This window comes from Triticum aestivum, chromosome 5A (assembly GCF_018294505.1).
Source record: "Triticum aestivum cultivar Chinese Spring chromosome 5A, IWGSC CS RefSeq v2.1, whole genome shotgun sequence".
In the NCBI taxonomy this organism is placed as follows: domain Eukaryota; kingdom Viridiplantae; phylum Streptophyta; class Magnoliopsida; order Poales; family Poaceae; genus Triticum; species Triticum aestivum.
The window spans coordinates 654,947,278-654,955,252 of record NC_057806.1 but is presented as its reverse complement, the minus strand read 5'-3'; positions in this window follow the sequence as shown (position 1 = coordinate 654,955,252).

Genomic DNA, 7,975 nt, shown 5'->3' with positions numbered 1-7,975 from the left:
GTGTGACTCGATCGGCCCAAGCCGCTTTGTTGTTTCTCGACGGGGTGATCAAGTGTGCATTGGACGGATCGAGTTGACCACTCAAAAGCCACAAATAGCACACACACAGTTTTTAGTTTTCGTGGAAAACTATTGAGATTCTGGAATTGCCTTGATCTTTTATGAGTTATTTGGAGCTCTTGTGTGGGTGAGTGTGGCTAATGCAATATTTCCTTATAATTTCAAATATTAAAGATGAGTTGTTGATTGATGGTTCATCATCCAACTCCCCTGCGATGGTCATCGTGGCCTCCCTGAACTTATCAAAACAAAAAGGAAATTGAAGGGCACTTATCAAAACAATTAATCACACTTATCAAACCTCTACTATTAAAGGATACTTGGTGAATGATGGTCCGCCATCCAACTCCCTCACGACGGTACATCGTGGCCTCTCAGCATTTTACTAAAACAACTAATCACGCTTACCAAATGAGCATATAAATGTTAAATGGTACAACCTCCCCGCGCTTAGCAAAACAATTGAGTGTTTCAAATAATTGAGCATGCTTACCAAATAACATAAATCTATATCTATATCTATATCTATATCAACAATAAAAGACCCAAAGGAGAAGATCCAATTAATCTCGGCCATCAAATCATGCCAATCCAACGACCTAGATTGCTCCAATGGTGAGCTCTCAACATGTTGAGCGTGCAATTCATAGCATACCAAATATCAACATCTATATTAATCTCATAATTAACACGTAACTGCTATCCTGCCTAATATCATTGTGCAGTTGATTTTCTCCCTAATATCAACGTGCATTGCACGTGCTCATTTACTAGTACTATGGCACGTCCTTATTGAACTGACCAAAATATTTGAGAGTTCCAAACAATCGATGGCATTTACCAAACAATTGAGCGTGCCTACAAAATAATTTGCTCGTTGTTTTTTCACATGTGCCTATGCCGAATTCGTTGGATCTTGCAGTAATATGGAAACTATTTTTTTCGTTCGGCAAATTTAAACGTTGTACTCCTGACTTTATGTTCCCCACATTATAAGAAAATATAATATGTGGTTGCGTGTGTTACCATTTTGATAGTATCAAATCTTATTACGAGTGCTGTCAAGGATGGCCCGCTGACATAGATGGTGAGATTGGATTGGAGAGATAAAAATTAATGGGTGAATGCATATATGACACAATTGATATTGAATCACTAGAATATGTAGGTTATCACTAGCATCAATGGCCGTGCATTGCAACGAGAGAAAACAACGATTCCTATGAACCATGTTGCCGAGCCGAGAAACTGTACCGTGGGACAACGACCGCCTATGAGAAAAGGCATTGAATCATTTGAGGATAACAACAATCAAACCAACCTAGAATAACAATTGCAGCACCAACAACAGCAAGCAAACCAACCTAGATGGATACTGATTGCGAAAAACTTCCATAATTTAACATATCTATTTGGTGAAATGCAACTTCATCATGCAAACCTGAAGAGTTTCGTAAATAATCAGTCATTGACTTCACATGGAATTAATTGCATATGTAGGTAAACTGTAATTGCGGCGAAAGAATTGGGGACTCTAGATGGAAGTAGCAAAACACACATGGAAGCAAGCAAAGAAATCATCAAAACAAATGTGAGAAAATAAGAGTGGATAAAAATCAGTGGCAGAAGACTACCTTTGGTTCGAGGGTTAGTGGATGCAGTTAGATATTTTCTGCACTTTTTTGTTTTGTGACCCAGTCACATGTAATCGATCGATTTTATTATAATGGCTGTGTTCTTGGAGTCTCCTACGAGATTACATGTGTTCCCTTATAAGCATGTCCCTTATAAGCATGTCCCACGGGAATCCATAACCATAATTCGTTTAATTAACTCGCCATTATGATTAGCCAATCATAATTATATGCGTCATGCATGTCTCTTAGAGATTGCCATATACTCTGTTTAATTAGCCCAACATTAATTAGCCAATCATAATTATATGCAGCACGATGTCTCGTCTCTTGGAAATCACATTCAATTAGCCCATCGTTAATTATCATGATTTGTTTAATTAGCCAATCATAATTATATGCATCATGTCTCTCTCGGGAATCCCATTCAATTAGCCCACCTTTAATTACCTCATTCTCTTCCTTCCTTATCTCCTTTTCTCATGTTTTTCCTTTCCTTATTATCTCTAGGCCACGTTGTTTGAAATCCCAAATCCTCAATCTCAATCTCTCCTTATTTACACGTATGAAGGACACGACCGATGAACAATGACAAAAGGAAACTGTCCGCTTTCTTTTCAAGCAATAGGTGCTATATTAGTTGGTTTACTATAATAGACAAAAAAAAATGGAGAAACAATCCGTCCTTTAATATTAAGTAATAAGTAAAAAAGTAAAAATAAAGATAAAGATTACAACGCATATGAGCAGTTAGGTAATCACAATAAAAAATCGTCATGTACTCTTTTCTACACCTAATTCTCCGTATATAATAATCAAAAGAAACCGCGAGACGCCGCATTTTCTCGACGTACTTGGCCACATCGCGATCGCGAGACTAAGGGCCAGTTTTTTTGGGTAATTCTCCCAGAATTGACCCCCTCCCCAGCTTCTCCCAGAATTGCCACTTGATATTTTTTTACAATTCCTAGCTAATTAGACCTTAACTAGCTAGGAATTGTAAAAAAAGATGAAGTGGCAATTCTGGGGGAAGCTGGGGAAGGGGTCAATTCTAGAAGAATTGCCCAAAAAAACTGGCCCTAACATCAGATTCTCTCTGTACGGTGGTACCAATTTGGCACGGAGACCTTGAGCTCGCCCAACACGACCCAATCGATGGACGTACACACGTGCGCTAATTAGCCATTTAGGCCTTATAGAGTAAGAAAATCGTAGCAATATGAAAGTCATAAAAATGAGATGACATGTATTTTAAATTCTATGAGTAGGAATAGGAAAAGAGATGCCCTTTGATTCACATCATATGATTTTTTTTCCATTGAGTCTAGACTAATGTTTATTTTCCTATGAAATGTGGAGGATAGGAAGAATTTCTTCATAGGAATATGATTTCATTCCTATAAACCAAAGAGTTTTAGAGAATTTTTTTCTATAGAAATCCTATCATATGAAATTCCTACAAGATTCCTCTAAACCAAAGGAAGTCTTATCCGCCTATAAATAGGTCCCGGTTTGACAAGCATCCGCAGCAACACATCACCTGAAAGGAAGTAGAAGAAGCATCCATCGATCGAGAATTCGAGCAACAACAATGGCAACCACCAAAGCCATGGCGTCCTCCCGCGTCCCGCTCCTGCTCTTCGCCGCGATCCTTGTGGTTGCGGCCTCCGTCCAGGGCCAGGCGACCGCACCGGCACCGGCACCGTCTGCCGGCGGGCAGTGCACGCCGGACTACCTATCTGCGCTCGGCCTCTGCATCGACTTCCGGCTGGGCAGAGTCAGACCTCCATGGGAAGAACCTGGCCGACGAGAGGGAGCGGTGCTGCCGGAATGTCCGCGGGAAACCCAGCGCCGCGGAGTGCCTGTGCATCGCCTTCAAGCGTGCTCTCGACGTCCCCGGCCGTGTTGATTTTGCCGAGGACGTCAACGCCGTGCTCTTGGTCTGCGACGAGCCTCAGATCCCCGACCTTGCTTGCCCCGCCTCTACGTCGGGTTGAGGTCGCGTGCGGCCTCGCTATCCCGTGACGCTCACTGAGTGGTGCACACATCGGTGCATGCAAAACTTCACGTCTGCTACTATCTACTCCCTCCGTCCCATAATATAAGCATGTTTTTTACACTAAAAGCGTTTTTGGGACGGAGAAAGTACTACTCTACTATCAGCCTAATAATTAATTAATGTCAGTTAACTTGTACGTACTGGTATGGGCCCAGCTTAGCCCACAAGTTGATCAAGGCTACTGATGTTGGAGTGCTGGTCTTCTAAATAAAAGTTCAACTTATACTGTACGCGGTGTGTGTTGCCCGCGTCCGTTTGATGACATCTTCTACATTTAGGGTGTGTTTAGTTAAAGAACAAGTGGAACGGAATGGAATGGTTTCATTCCACTTGAACGGGTCCGTTCCATTTCTGTATTCGTTACAAACAGAAAAGTGAAAACGGGTTGGTTCCATTCTTGTGTTTCATTAGAGAGATGAAATGAAAAATGGAACCACATGAAATTCGAAATTTTGGCAGCATTTCATTTGTATTTCAAAGAAAAACAACATAACAGTATATATATTGACAAGAATCACACATATATGACATCAATCAAACATAAATTTCAACAAAAGGTGCCAACTTCATCCATCATACCCAAAAGCAACCAAGTGCACTACATCCATACATGCCAAGTTATCATACTCAGTCATACAACCATATCGAAATATTGGCTTCTTTGCTGCGTCGTTCATGTGGCCAATAATAAGCCAGAGAAATAATGATTAACTACTAGTAGCTCTTGTCGAGCAATGAATTGAAATGCATAGAAGAATATCATCATCTATCTATATCTATACCAACAATAAAAGACCCAAAGGAGAAGATCCAATTAATCTCGACCATCAAATCATGTCAATCCAGCGACCTAGATTGCTCCAATGGTGACTCTCAACATGTTGAGCGTGCAATTCATAACATACCAAATATCAACATCTATATTAATATCATAATTAACACGTAATTGCTATCCTGCCTAATATCAACGTGCATTGCATGTGCTCATTTACTAGTACTATGACACGTCCTTATTGAACTGACCAAAATATTTGAGAGTTCCAAACAATCGATGGCATTTACCAAACAATTGAGGGTGCCTACCAATAATTCGCTCGTTGTTTTTTCACATGTGCCTATGCCGAATTCGTTGGATCTTGCAGTAATATGGAAACTAATTTTTTTCGATCGGCAAATTTAAACGTTGTACTCCTGACTTTATGTTCCCCACATTATAAGAAAATAAAAAATGTGGCTGCGTGTGTTACCATTTTGATAGTATCAAATCTTATTACGACTGCTGTCAAGGATGGCCCGCTGACATAGATGGTGAGATTGGATTGGAGAGATAAAAATTAACGGGTGAAGGCATATATGACACAATTGATGTTGAATCATTAGAATATGTAGGTTATCATTACAACGCATATGAGCAGTTAGGTAATCACAATAAAAAGTCGTCATGTACTCTTTTCTACACCTAATTCTCTGTATATAATACTCAAAAGAAACCTCGGCTTTTCAGTCCGGACTCGGGACCGGCTAAATTCCAAATTTTCAATGTACCTACGGTGCCATAGTATTATTTCTTGGTTCTATCTACTCTGACCATCGCGCATTTTCTCTGTACTTCGCCGCATTTTCTCGACGTACTTGGCCACATCGCAATCGCGAGACTAACATCAGATTCTCTCTGTACGGTGGTACCAATTTGGCACGGAGACCTTGAGCTCGCCCAACACGACCCGATCGATGGACGTACGCACGCGTGTTAATTAGCCATTTAGGCCTTATAGGGTAGGAAAATCAAAGCAATATGAAAGTCATAAAAAATGAAATGACATATATCTTAAATTCTATGAGTAGGAACAGGAAAAGAGATGCCCTATGATTCACATCATATGAATTTTTTTCATTGAGTCTAGCCTAATGTTTATTTTCCTATGAAATGTGGAGGATAGGAAGAATTCCTCCATAGAAATATGATTCTATTCCTATAAACCAAAGTTTTACACAAATTTTTCTTATAAAAATCCTATGCTATGAAATTCCTACAAGATCCCTCTAAACCAAAGGAGGCCTTATCCGCCTATAAATAGGTCCTGGTTTGACAAGCATCCGCAGCAACACATCACCTGAAAGGAAGTAGAAGAAGCATCCATCAATCGAGCATTCGAGCAGCAACAATGGCAACCACCAAAGCCACGGCGTCCTCTCGTGTCCCGCTCCTGCTCTTCGCCGCGATCCTTGCGGTTGCGGCCTCCGTCCAGGGCCAGGCGACCGCACCGGCACCGGCACCGTCTGCCGGCGGGCAGTGCACGCCGGACTACCTATCTGCGCTCGGCCTCTGCATCGACTTCCGGTTGGGCAGAGTCGATCTCCGCGGGAAGAACCTGGCCAACGAGAGGGAGCGGTGCTGCCGGAATGTCCGCGGGAAACCCAGCGCCGCGGAGTGCCTGTGCACCGCCTTCAAGCGTGCTCCCGACGTCCCCGACCGTGCTGATTTCGCCGAGGACGTCAACACCGTGCTCTTGGTCTGCGATGAGCCTCAGATCCCCGACCTCGCTTGCCCGGCCTCTACATCGGGTTGAGGCCGCGTGCGGCCTCGCCGTCCCGTGACGCTCACTGAGTGGTGCACACGTCGGTGCACGCAAAACGTCACCTCTGCTACTATCTACTTCCTCCGTTCCATAATATAAAAGCGTTTTTTACACTAAAAGCGTTTTTGGGACAGAGAAAGTACTATTCTACTACCCGCCTAATAAATAATTAATGTCAGTTAACTTGTACGTACTGGTATGGGCCCAGCTTAGCCCACAAGTTGATCAAGGCTGCTGATGTTGGAGTGCTGGTCTTCTAAATAAAAGTTCAACTTATACTGTACGCGGTGTGTGTTGCCCGCATCCGTTTGATGACATCTTCTACATTTAGGGTGTGTTTAGTTGAATAACAAGTGGAATGGAATGGAATGGTTCCATTCCACTTGAACGGGTCCGTTCCATTTCTGTATTCGTTACAAACAGAAAAGTGAAAACGGGTTGGTTCCATTCTTGTGTTTCATTAGAGAGATGAAATGAAAAATGGAACCACATGAAATTCGAAATTTTGGCAGCATTTCATTTGTATTTCAAAGAAAAACAACATAACAGTATATATATTGACAAGAATCACACATATATGACATCAATCAAACATAAATTTCAACAAAAGGTGCCAACTTCATCCATCATACCCAAAAGCAACCAAGTGCACTACATCCATACATGCCAAGTTATCATACTCAGTCATACAACCATATCGAAATATTGGCTTCTTTGCTGCGTCGTTCATGTGGCCAATAATAAGCCAGAGAAATAATGATTAACTACTAGTAGCTCTTGTCGAGCAATGAATTGAAATGCATAGAAGAATATCATCATCTATCTATATCTATACCAACAATAAAAGACCCAAAGGAGAAGATCCAATTAATCTCGACCATCAAATCATGTCAATCCAGCGACCTAGATTGCTCCAATGGTGACTCTCAACATGTTGAGCGTGCAATTCATAACATACCAAATATCAACATCTATATTAATATCATAATTAACACGTAATTGCTATCCTGCCTAATATCAACGTGCATTGCATGTGCTCATTTACTAGTACTATGACACGTCCTTATTGAACTGACCAAAATATTTGAGAGTTCCAAACAATCGATGGCATTTACCAAACAATTGAGGGTGCCTACCAATAATTCGCTCGTTGTTTTTTCACATGTGCCTATGCCGAATTCGTTGGATCTTGCAGTAATATGGAAACTAATTTTTTTCGATCGGCAAATTTAAACGTTGTACTCCTGACTTTATGTTCCCCACATTATAAGAAAATAAAAAATGTGGCTGCGTGTGTTACCATTTTGATAGTATCAAATCTTATTACGACTGCTGTCAAGGATGGCCCGCTGACATAGATGGTGAGATTGGATTGGAGAGATAAAAATTAACGGGTGAAGGCATATATGACACAATTGATGTTGAATCATTAGAATATGTAGGTTATCATTACAACGCATATGAGCAGTTAGGTAATCACAATAAAAAGTCGTCATGTACTCTTTTCTACACCTAATTCTCTGTATATAATACTCAAAAGAAACCTCGGCTTTTCAGTCCGGACTCGGGACCGGCTAAATTCCAAATTTTCAATGTACCTACGGTGCCATAGTATTATTTCTTGGTTCTATCTACTCTGACCA